Here is a 12,005-nt window from a genome sequence, read left to right as displayed (position 1 = left end):
TTTTTTCCTTTTGTGTACATGCGGAAATCCTGACAATACATGACGACATTATTGTGATCAAACACTAGCCATTCATGACCAGTCAGCCATTTGGCATTACATTTTCTTTTATTTTTTTCTGTCGATACCCTCCTCATCCCCTGCCTCGTTCCTCTTCTCGCCCCCCAGAAGTCTGTTCCAACCACCGCCGCATTTCGTTTAATATTAACCTACTTTTACTAGCCAACTCCGTTCGTCTTATTTTCTTGTGTTTTCTGTGTCCGTTCGTTTTCCATGGTTTCTTGCGCTGGTTTCACTGCAAACACATGAAAAACCACTTTTCAGCCAATGGGCAGCCAATGGGCGTATGAAACATCATCACGTAGCACAGTGTTCATGGGAAATGTAGGAAGTACTGCCAGGGGGATAAATGACCGAGAACAGAGCGGAACAGAGCCTTATGTATCATGCATGTAATGCCTCATGCATCACTGGCTAAACTGGCTTGTAAGTTTTTATTAACACCCGCCAAAATGAATTTTAAGAACCCTGTTCTCGTTATGTTTGAGTACTGCAGACGCAGTCTGTGCGGGGGTATTATTGCGCAATACCAGCAAGAACACATCGTCTCAAACTGTCAGCAGTGTTCTGTGTGCTTGTCACCTTGTGAGTTCATTCTTCCAAGAACAACTAGCAAGAGCGTTCTCCCCAAGAACACAAGTCCGTTCTTTGCATTCTAGGTTTTGAGAAACAAGGTCTGTTTCTGACTCCCGCTTGGCATGCTTGCTACACACTGCAATTTTTGGCATTTCTATAAGATTATAAATCACACTGTATGATATATATCTAACAAACTTGGTATGATATTTTGGACGTAATGTAATATGGACATGGACGTAATGACATAATGGACATAAATGTAGACTGTACAGTGATTACTGTACTGTCCAAAATCCTACAATGTGCACCGGGCAAGAAAGAACATTAAACAGTATTTTCATGTCTTCAAACAGCCATTTGTATTGTTGTATTTGTTATGGGGCAGGTCACTCATGTGCGTTGAATTTGTTTTGCAGTACCCGTGACCTTAGCGTTGCAAGCTTTTTCAAACAATACAATTTTGTGGTTTAATTCATATTTGCACAACAGGAAACAATGTGTTGTCCTAAATGGGAATAAATCTGATTTTCTGATTCCGCAAAGAGGTGTGCCTCAAGGTTCAGTTTTGGGACCACTTCTTTTTTCTATTTATGTAAATAATCTACCATTACTTCTTAAAAACTGTCAGGTTCAATTTTATGTGGATGATACTGTCATATATACATGTAATTCTGATCCTATACAAATTAAATTATCTCAATTATCTCTTCTATTAGTTTACAAGACTGGTTTTTGGCTAACAAATTAGTGCTTAATAAAACCAAGTCATATACTATGATTTTTGGTTCTAGTCATAAACTTAATTCCAAAACCTGTTCTTGTGTTATATCATGTGAAAAGTCAATGTTGGAATGAGTATTTTGCATCGATCTCGAAATTGCTTCTCTTATAGTGTTCGTAAGAAACTAGTTGCTCAATTAATATTTCCGTTTTTTGATTACTGTGATGTGGTTTATCAGACGGCATTAAAATCTGATCTTGTCTCACTTAATTCGGCATATAATAGAATTTGCAGATTCATTTTAGGATGTTCTTTTTCCACTCACCACTGTACAATGTATGATGCACTTCAGTGGCCATCTTTGAATGTGAGAAGGCAGATTCACTGGCTCCAATTTATACTGAAATGTATTTACTTTGATTATCCTAGTTATCTACAACAATACCTTGTACTCTTTTCTTCAAACCACCAAGTTAGGCATTCTGTCCAGAATGAAGTGTCCAGGGGCAGTTGCTTAAAACATCCGAGATCAAATGAGACATCCAAGATGATATCATCGTGCTAATCATGATCCGGCTAATTAGGTTCTTCGAACATACTTGGCGGATATGATTAGTATCGCTGGATTGAGTTATCTGAGAAACATTGATCAGCAACGCTGCTATTGGCAAAGTTTATTCTGAATTTTAGTGTTTAATCAAAACAAAAATTAATTAATTTAATTAAAAAATTAATTTAATTTGCTACTAGCCTGAGAGAAAATTAGTATGTTGATCTGCAAATTTTGGGTCTTGCATGTAAAGACATTTACATTTAAGTGAGCAATCTTCTATCACTTGTTTCAGCTTCTTCTTCTCCTGTGTTTTGATCTGGAGATTCTGCACTAGAAGATGAGTCATAGCGCCCCCTACCGTATACCAGTGAAAACATGGATAGCTGGAAAATTCAGTCAATGGTGGGGAAAGAGTAAAGTAGAATCAAGTAAATTCCTCTGTACACTACCAGTGGACTAGCCAAGTAAGCCAACCCAAAAATTTCAGATATGCAGAATTGGAAAAATATCTGTTTTATATCAATATTTTAATCAATATATTCAAACAAAGTTTCATAAGACTGTATATGAAAAACGATGTAAAAAAGTATATTTAATAGGCTACTGGATCAGAAGAGTTAACCCAACTACAAGCCTCGAATAATTAAACTTAAAAGATTGAGTACAAGTATAGGCCAAAAATACTTGGACTTTTCTCTCAGTATAAGACAAGTACACTTAAGTGTAATTAAGTATATTTCTGAGAAGTACATAAAGTTTATGTTTGAGAAGTATATAAAATGTAGACTGAAAGTATGCTTGCTTCTTTTTAGTTGAAAAGAAGTATAGTAATAGAACACTTGAATAAACTTATTTTCTTTACTTTATAAGATATTCCACCCGAAAGGTTGCTACTATATACTGTAAAGCTGAACATGTAAGTTTAAGACGGTGTGTAATATTATGTTTTTTTTTTTAAAAAGTATTTAATAAGCTACTCTCAATCAAAATAGTAAACACAAGTACAAGCCAAGAATACTTGGAATACTTAATTATACTTTTAAGTATATCTCGATCAACAAGTATAGGCCAAATATACTTAGACTTTTCTGTCAGTATAAGTCAATTATACTTCAGTGTACTACAGTCAGTGGAATTTGAAGTATATTTCTGAGAAGTACATAACAAGTAGACTAAAGTATACTTTCTTATTTTTAGTTTAAAAAAAGTATAATAGCACACTTGAATAAACTTTTTCGTAAGGGTAGAGATATCTCTAATTACTTTTGCGTATGTGTGACTCATCAATTGAAGATATCTATGGCGTCATTACAAATATCTTAAATGGAGTTTTGACTAGTCAAAATGTATTTAAAGATATCTCAAATCAGATTTCTTACTAGTGCAAAATATTATTCTAACTAGTCAAATTATAATTATGCCTATCCAAAATATTTATGGATAGTCAAAAAAGTTGTATATGCTAAAACGGTTAGCCATACTAATGTCTAGTACAAAATAAATTATAGTTATCTTTAAATACAATTTATACTAGTCAAAACTCATTTGAGGATATCAGGAAATATTTTCCAGTGGAAGAATATGACTAGTCATAATCACATTGTATTCCTATTACGAGGAGTCGAAATTGGAATTAAAGGAGAACTCCGGTCAATTTTAACATTGAGCTCATTTTTTTGTCAATTTGGAGTGCTGTCAATACAGAAAACAATGACAAAAATCGGTGTTGCCTACACCGTGTTATCCTCTTTTTAAAATTTGCACCCTGTTGACTTCAATAGGGCAATAGTTAAACCTGCTTTTAGCCTCTTAACATCCTTGATGTGTCATTACACAGCCAATGTGAGTGATTCCTTCAGAGTGAACACTAGTGAATCTGACTGCAGGAGTCCTATGTGGGTTTAGGCGGGGCAGTGTTAAAATGGTTTCAATCTTTTCTAACAAACAGAACTTTTTCTGTTAAAATTGGAAATTTTACTTCTTCATTACGCAACTTATCCTGTGGTGTACCACAGGGATCTGTTCTTGCTCCCACTCTGTTTTCCTTATATTTATTTCCCTTGGGATCCATCTTCAGGAAACACAATGTAGCCTTCCATTGTTACGCTGATGACATGCAAATTTATCTGCCTTTGACCAGCGGTAATGTGAATGCTGTTAGTAACTTATCAGCATGTTTGAATGATGTAAAGGCATGGCTCTCAAAAAACTTTCTTTTTCTAAACTCAGATAAATCGGAAGCTATTGTTTTTTGCCCTTCCGAACAAAGAAGACAATATTTACCTAACCTTGATCTCTTAAATTTCACTATTTTAGCTAAGGTTCGTAATTTAGGTGTGGTAATTGATGACAACTTACAATTTGATAAGCAAATTGCCTCGGTAGTGGGCTCTAGTTTTTTTCATCTGCGCTCTTTTTCTAAAATTAAATCTTTTCTTTCTAATGCTTCTCTAGAAATTGCTATTCACGCCTTTATAACATCTAGGCTAGATTATTGCAACTCTCTTTATTATGGCATTTCTAAGAATCAAATTTCGAGACTACAAGTTGTTCAGAATGCAGCAGCACGTTTTTTGAAAGGAGGCAAAAAATTTGATCATGTGACACCGCTTTTGAGATCCCTTCACTGGTTACCGGTTCAATATAGAATCGACTACAAAATTTTACTGTTAGTCTACAAATCCTTACATAATCTTGCACCATCTTATTTATCGGATTTACTCCACCCTTATATTCCTAACCGAGAACTGAGATCAGGAAACAAATTCCTCCTTCGTATTCCGAAAACTCGCTTGAAAAAGAGGGGAAATAGAGCTTTCGAAGTGGTGGGCCCCACTGGAATAATCTTCCTACTCAACTTAAAATGGCTTCCACTTTATCTGATTTTAAATCAGCCCTAAAAACATATCTGTTTGGATTAGCTTTTAATGTGTAATTTACTTGTATTTATCTTTTAATGCATCATATTTGACTGTTGAAAGTGATGTTGTTGGTTCTTTATGTATCTTGTCGTGATTATTGTACAGCACTTTGGTCGGCCAAAAACCGGAAGTAAATGTGCTTTAGAAATAAACGAACTTGAACTTGTATTATAGCAAGAGATCCGTGATGACGATAGTTTGCGGTGTTCAGTGTTGTGCGCCAGTGCGTTGAAACGTTATTTTAAAATTATAGCAAATGTTGCACCAGGCATAAGGCCACTTGTGTAAGTGATGTTTTTTCATGTTTTGATTTTTGAATATCTTTGATTTAGTTGGAGACCTGTTTTTTTTTTTTTTTTTTTTTTTTTTTTTTAATAGATTGTTTGTTTATGGATGAGGTGGTGATTTGTTGTATTTCTTTTTCTTGTAGAGGATTTTTATGCTGTTATGTTACTCCTGGATTACTCACCAGAGGACCTATTTCCTTGATTCCCTTTGGAGGCCGTAATAACATTAGCCAAGGACTTGTAGCCAACTTTTCTGTAGGAGGGACATCTATATGACCTCTTAAAAACTACAGACAAGTCTGATCTCATCCTGAGGAAATTGTCTTTTGACGTCTCGTGTACCTACCATTAACTCGCTCTCCAGATTCCTCTTATGATCGCCTACGGTTGCTATTTGGATTGTTTGCTTGGCTGGTGTTATTGTTTGGCATGTTGTTTATGTAAATAGCGTTTATATATCAATATATGTTTGGAAAGAGTTTCTGATCTTTTGGCTGTTTTTTTTCACATTTCTTTGTTTGATTCTTTATTTTTTTTATATCTAGCATTACGAGCTTTCTGAATACACTTTAGTATCAGTGCTCGTGTCTCTTTTCTGCCGTTCTGTTAATTACCTCGTTAGTAAACCAATACATCACAAACAAAAGCAGAACAGCTTGAATCTCCTCCATACTTATTATTAATGTGTCGCTCAACAGATTACTGTCCGTCACAGACTGGGAGGAGCATTCGCGCGCAGTTCTACGTCACCAGGCTAATTTGCATAACCTTCCCGGTACTTTAGACCGAAAGAAACTGGTCTGGGGCAAAAAGTTCCTGGGACTCCATGGTTCCTTCCGGGTAATTTCTGTGGAAACGCGGCTTTAATTTAATCACGTTTAGTCCTGAAGACACATGGTTGGCGCGTTCATGCAAGCGCTCTCGAGACGCTGGCGCGACCACAACATTGCCCAACCTCAAATGGCAAACATATTGCAAGCGGAACGAAACTGCTCATTATTGTGTGGTTGACGGACCGTTTATCAGTTTGAACCCGTGCAGCGCGAGCCGATCGTGATCATGCGACACCGTTACTACACAGTGCAAATAAGAGATCCAGTAAAGAAAGCATTTGAATTCGGCACAGAAGTAATAACATCGCTGCGAGATCTAGTGAGAAACATTCACATTTCTCCGTTATTAACAGATTAAACGGCGCTGACGTGGAAACCAGGAAGAAACATTGTGCCATGAATGAAATATCCAGTGTCCACAGATCTGCAACATTCACCATGGATTTACAGTAGTAACACTTAACTGCAACCATGGAAATTTGGCAGGAATAATAGGCTATAATGCCTTCAAGTAACATTACATCAGTTTTATTTTGACATTATGAATAGGCTACAATTGCTGCCCTCAAATGTTAATCTGAACTAAAATAAACCTGTTTATAATAACTAAAACAATATTACATTTCATTTTTTCCAAGGAGCTGTTTTGTTTTATATGCTCCTAAGAGTCAATTATAGCTCCAGAATTGCTCAAAGTAAAAAAATATATATCATACTTTATGATGTTAGTCTTAATAAAAAAAGAATAAAAAGAATAAAATCAAGGAAATTTCTCTGGCATTTCTTTCTTTTTGCTGTATCGAAAACGTACCGAACCGTGACAAGTGTATCGTATCGAACCGAACGTGAATTTTGTGAACCGTTACACCCCTATTAGTTATATAATGCCTCATTTATGTGTAATTTGTTCAATAAAAGCATGTAAAAAATTATCTATTTGATTTCTTTTAGTGGTAATAGGCTATTCAATGTTTAGGTTCGCAAAGATTAACCTATTAAAGCACTAAGACATGAGAACAGTATAGCTAACATTCACATTTGAATATTTATCACAAGCCATATCGTCATCGCAATATTAAACAATGTTATCGCACATCGCAGCTTTTCCTCATATCGTGCAGCCCTACAACTAAAGCACATTTATCACCTGCAGCACTTTGCTAGCTGGTTAATATAATTGACCAAACACTTCCTATATGAAATTAATCAGATCGATAAAATAAAAGTAAATCTTACAACTAACATCTGCACAAAAGGGCAAGAATGCACACAAGAACTTGCCCGCTCTAGTCTGATGTATAACTGTCGTTGTAGATTCCCTTAACAGCGCGCTGATACACGGACAACTAAAGCACAGATCATTTACAACATTTTAATCGATTACAATAGTGTTCTCATTATCTTGCTAAGTAAATGACAGATTGGCGCTGCACATTTTGCACTTAACTGTAATCTAGCTTCCTTTTATTTTGCCGGTCTGGAAGGCGTGCAGTCTAACGCCAACCAATCAGATCTCAGGTACTGCCCCCCAAATGCTGCAATAACCAATCAGAAAAATCTGAAAAATAGAAAAATATTTAAAGTCAGGGCTAACATCGTTTTCATGATCCAGCATCGCTGTCACGAACAAGTACTCCTGGGGCCTGTTTCAGAAAGGAGGTTAAGCGAAAACTCTGAGTATGCTAACCCTGAAATGAGGGAAACTCTTGAGTTTTCTGTTTCAGAATGGGAGGTATGTTAAACCTGAGAAAGCAGAGTAAGTCAAGCCTGTTTCAGAAAGAGAGGTAATGTAACGGTCACCAGCTGGAGTGCCCTTGAGAGCCACCAGAGGGCACTCCACATAAGACTATTATCACTCACAAACTACATTTCCCATAACTCACTGCCCGGACTCATCACTTATCACTGATCACATTCACCTGTACCTCATTCACCTGTGTCTCATCATCCTGTTAGTCTCAGTCTATTTATACCATGTTCATTCATTCACTCACCGCGAAGTCTTGTTTAAGTGTTACACTGCAATTCCGAGCGTTTTCCAGCAGCTATGACCTCCAGGAATCCAGCAGTACGGATCTCGCCTGATCTTCCCAGCATGAGCCGAGAGTTCGCTGGACAGATCGCGGCCTTGGCCCTGGATAGCCTCGATCTGTTCCAGTACACCTGGGGGTTTGTTCCTCTTGCTGCCTCTTGCTCTCTGGGTGACGAGGCAATTAAGTTGTGTTACTATCTCTCCGGTCTGGATTGGAGAGAGGCACTCTCCAGATGTCTGGAGAGCTTCCTTTCCGTGGCACGCCATGTCACCGTCTGCACTTTACACCAGTCCAGCCGAGCCTGCATTTCACGCCAGTCCAGCCGAGCCGATGCAGAGACTGAGCTTCACGTCACGTCTGCCCGTCAAGAGTCTCGTCCCGCCGAGCCTGAATCTGATCCTGATGCTGAGCCTGAATCTGTTCCTCTTCCTCTTCCCGCGCCTGTGTCTTCGGACAAGATGGCCGACTCTACGCCAGTGTCTCCGTACAAGATGGCCGCCTCCGAGCCAGTGTCTCCGTACAAGATGGCCGCCGCCGAACCAGTGTCTCCGGACAAGATGGTCACCGCCGTCGAGCCAGTGTCTCAGGACAAGATGGTCTCCGTCGAATCAGTGTCTCCGGGCAAGATGGTCTGCACCGAGCCAGTCTCTCAGGACAAGATGGTCTCCGCCGAGCCAGTGTCCTCAGCAGAGTTGCCCTCAGCAGAGATGGCCGCCGACACACCTGAACCTGAGCCCTCAGCAGAGATAGCCGCTGCCACGGAGTCTGTTCCTTTCCCTGAGCCGGTGTCTGTTCCTTTCCCTGAGCCGGTGTCTGTTCCTGAGCCAGTGTCTGTTCCTGAGCCAGTGTCTGTTCCTGAGCCAGTGTCTGTTCCTGAGCCAGTGTCTGTTCCTGAGCCAGTGTCTGTTCCTGAGCCAGTGTCTGTTCCTGAGCCAGTGTCTGTTCCTGAGCCAGTGTCTGTTCCTGAGCCAGTGTCTGTTCCTGAGCCAGTGTCTGTTCCTGAGCCAGTGTCTGTTCCTGAGCCAGTGTCTGTTCCTGAGCCAGTGTCTGTTCCTGAGCCAGTGTCTGTTCCTGAGCCAGTGTCTGTTCCTGAGCCAGTGTCTGTTCCTGAGCCAGTGTCTGTTCCTGAGCCAGTGTCTGTTCCTGAGCCAGTGTCTGTTCCTGAGCCAGTGTCTGTTCCTGAGCCAGTGTCTGTTCCTGAGCCAGTGTCTGTTCCTGAGCCAGTGTCTGTTCCTGAGCCAGTGTCTGTTCCTGAGCCAGTGTCTGTTCCTGAGCCAGTGTCTGTTCCTGAGCCAGTGTCTGTTCCTGAGCCAGTGTCTGTTCCTGAGCCAGTGTCTGTTCCTGAGCCAGTGTCTGTTCCTGAGCCAGAGCCGGTGTCTGTTCCTGTTCCTGAGCCGGTGTCTGTTCCTGTTCCTGAGCCGGTGTCTGTTCCTGTTCCTGAGCCGGTGTCTGTTCCTGAGCCGGTGTCTCTTCCTGTTCCTGTTACTGAGCCGGTGTCTGTTCCTGTTACTGAGCCGGTGTCTGTTCCTGTGCCATGGCCGCCTGAAGGGTCGTCTCCTCCCTGGCCGCCTGAAGGGTCGTCTCCGCCCTGGCAGCCTGAAGGGTCATCTCCGCCCTGGCCACCTGAAGGGTCGTCTCCTCCCTGGCCGCCTGAAGGGTCGTCTCCTCCCTGGTCGCCTGCACAGCCTGCTCCGCCCTGGTCGCCTGCACAGCCTGATCCGCCCTGGTCGCCTGCACAGCCTGATCCGCCCTGGCCTCCCATCCTGCCGCTCCATGGGCCTGGCCCTCCATCCCGCCCCCGGGTCCGCCTCCGCTCCACCTCCCTCCTGGACAATTTTAGGAGCGTCTGGAATCCACTCCTTAGAGGGGGGGGCTATGTAACGGTCACCAGCTGGAGTGCCCTTGAGAGCCACCAGAGGGCACTCCACATAAGACTATTATCACTCACAAACTACATTTCCCATAACTCACTGCCTGGACTCATCATCACTTATCACTGATCACATTCACCTGTACCTCATTCACTGATTGCATTCACCTGTGTCTCATCATCCTGTTAGTCTCAGTCTATTTATACCATGTTCATTCATTCACTCACCGCGACGTCTTGTTTAAGTGTTGCACTGCAATTCCGAGCATTTTCCCTGGTTTCTTGTCTTTTGGTTTATTTGGATTTCTTGCCCTGTTCCCTGGATTACTCTTTTGCCTCTGGTCCCTGCCTGTTTTGTTTGTTTCTTTGTTGGTTTGTTTGGACTGCCTACCTGTGTTTTGACCTTTTGCCTGTACACTGGATTACGCCTCTGGATTACCCACAATAAAGCTGCGTTTGGATCTTACCTTTGAGTCCCGGAGCAGTTTCAGGTAACTTATACTCAGAGTCAGTTACCATGGTAACCCAGAGTTTCTTTCGGTCTCCTCCCCTTTTTTAAAGAGGAAGTGATGTTTAAGCACCTCATTCATTCTTTCAGTACATTTTTATTAATAAAATACTGCTTTTTTTTAAATAAGATGAAGTCTATATAACTCCTTAACTGGCAACTGAAAACACAGTAGTAGATTAGAGTTACATAATGTAGTTCTAAATGAATTCTACAGAATTAAACTGTTGCATTTACTGGAAATCACTGAACTGTTCATCTGTGTACCAGAAGTTGATGGACCGTCCTTTCTGCTGTTCTTCCACACTCTGGGGGCGCGTGGAGAGATAATAATACCTGTTTATACTTAGATTTAAACTTAGATTCTATAGGCTACTCCACATAAAAATGTGAAAAAATGTGAATGTGTATATTGTTTGATGTGTAGACACATAATATTAACATTACCTCTGTAGGCCTCTCTGTGGCAGCAGAAACTCTTTATCCCCATGTGATGAGCATTTGGTCGAGTGCAATTTATAACACTATTTGTCATCATTTCTGGTGTATTGAGTAGGAGACTTACAACTGCCTGGGGTTCTGTTGGGACAGGAGGCTCCAAAAGACAGATATTACCATCAGAATCTATTGGGACCAACAAAAATCCTGATCCAAAGTAAAATAAATGGAAATATCAAAAATAGCCTATATAAAAAATAACACATATGTAAACCTCTTACATTTTATGAAGGCCCTTGGATCTTTGGGAGTGACTGGCTCTGAAGTCCGTCCAGGAATTCCCTCAGCCGTAAATGCTGCTGCACTGCTAGACACTGGATGCTTTAGTTATTTAATATGTCACATGTTTGTAAAGTCAGGTAGCTTACACCCATACTATGCTCAAGCCTTACTGAATTATGTTTTTATATTTAAATTTCTGCTGCTGCCATGTTCTTTTAATGCCTGCAGGATTGCACCTACATGAAAATTAAAATTAGGTTGAATAACAGTGTTTTTCCAGTTTCACCTCTGATATTATAACAGTTGGGCAAGTGACTTGTATTACTAACTACAAATGACATCTTCAACAGTGTAATTAGATTAATGTAATAATGACTATCTTTAGAAATTATTGGTCTACTTATTACTAATTACTAAATCCCATGTCAACCTTAAACACTTGAACAATACAAGGAGAGACAAGAAACTGCACTTTTAATGCTTTCAAATAAACAATATACAATTGCATGAATTATTAATGAATTGACCAAAGTGTGTAGAGGGAGAAGGTTAAATTAAAAATATAACTTTTAAAAATGTATGTTAAATTAGCCTATACAGAATTGTTCTATAGTCTAATACAATTACATCAGATTTAAATTTGCATTACAGAAGAATTAAGAGTAATCCCTTTAATTAAATTACAGTATTTAGATTACTTGGTAATGTAAGAAAAAATAATGTGGACGTCGAAGATCTCATAAATGAAGTTTATAATGAAAAAATGAAGCATAGCAGTGGCAAGGTACACAAAGCACCTTGGGTTCACCGGCGTCAGAATGAACCCAGCACATCCAAATCTCAAACCTTTTATCCTGTTACAGTTTACAACTCTTAATGTCAATGAAGTTGCTCTTATTGTAACAGCTGTGGTCTGTATG

The sequence above is a fragment of the Scardinius erythrophthalmus genome (genome assembly GCF_964197995.2).
Source record: "Scardinius erythrophthalmus genome assembly, chromosome: 1".
Classification (NCBI taxonomy): Eukaryota; Metazoa; Chordata; class Actinopteri; order Cypriniformes; family Leuciscidae; genus Scardinius; species Scardinius erythrophthalmus.
Note: the sequence above shows the minus strand (reverse complement) of the source record.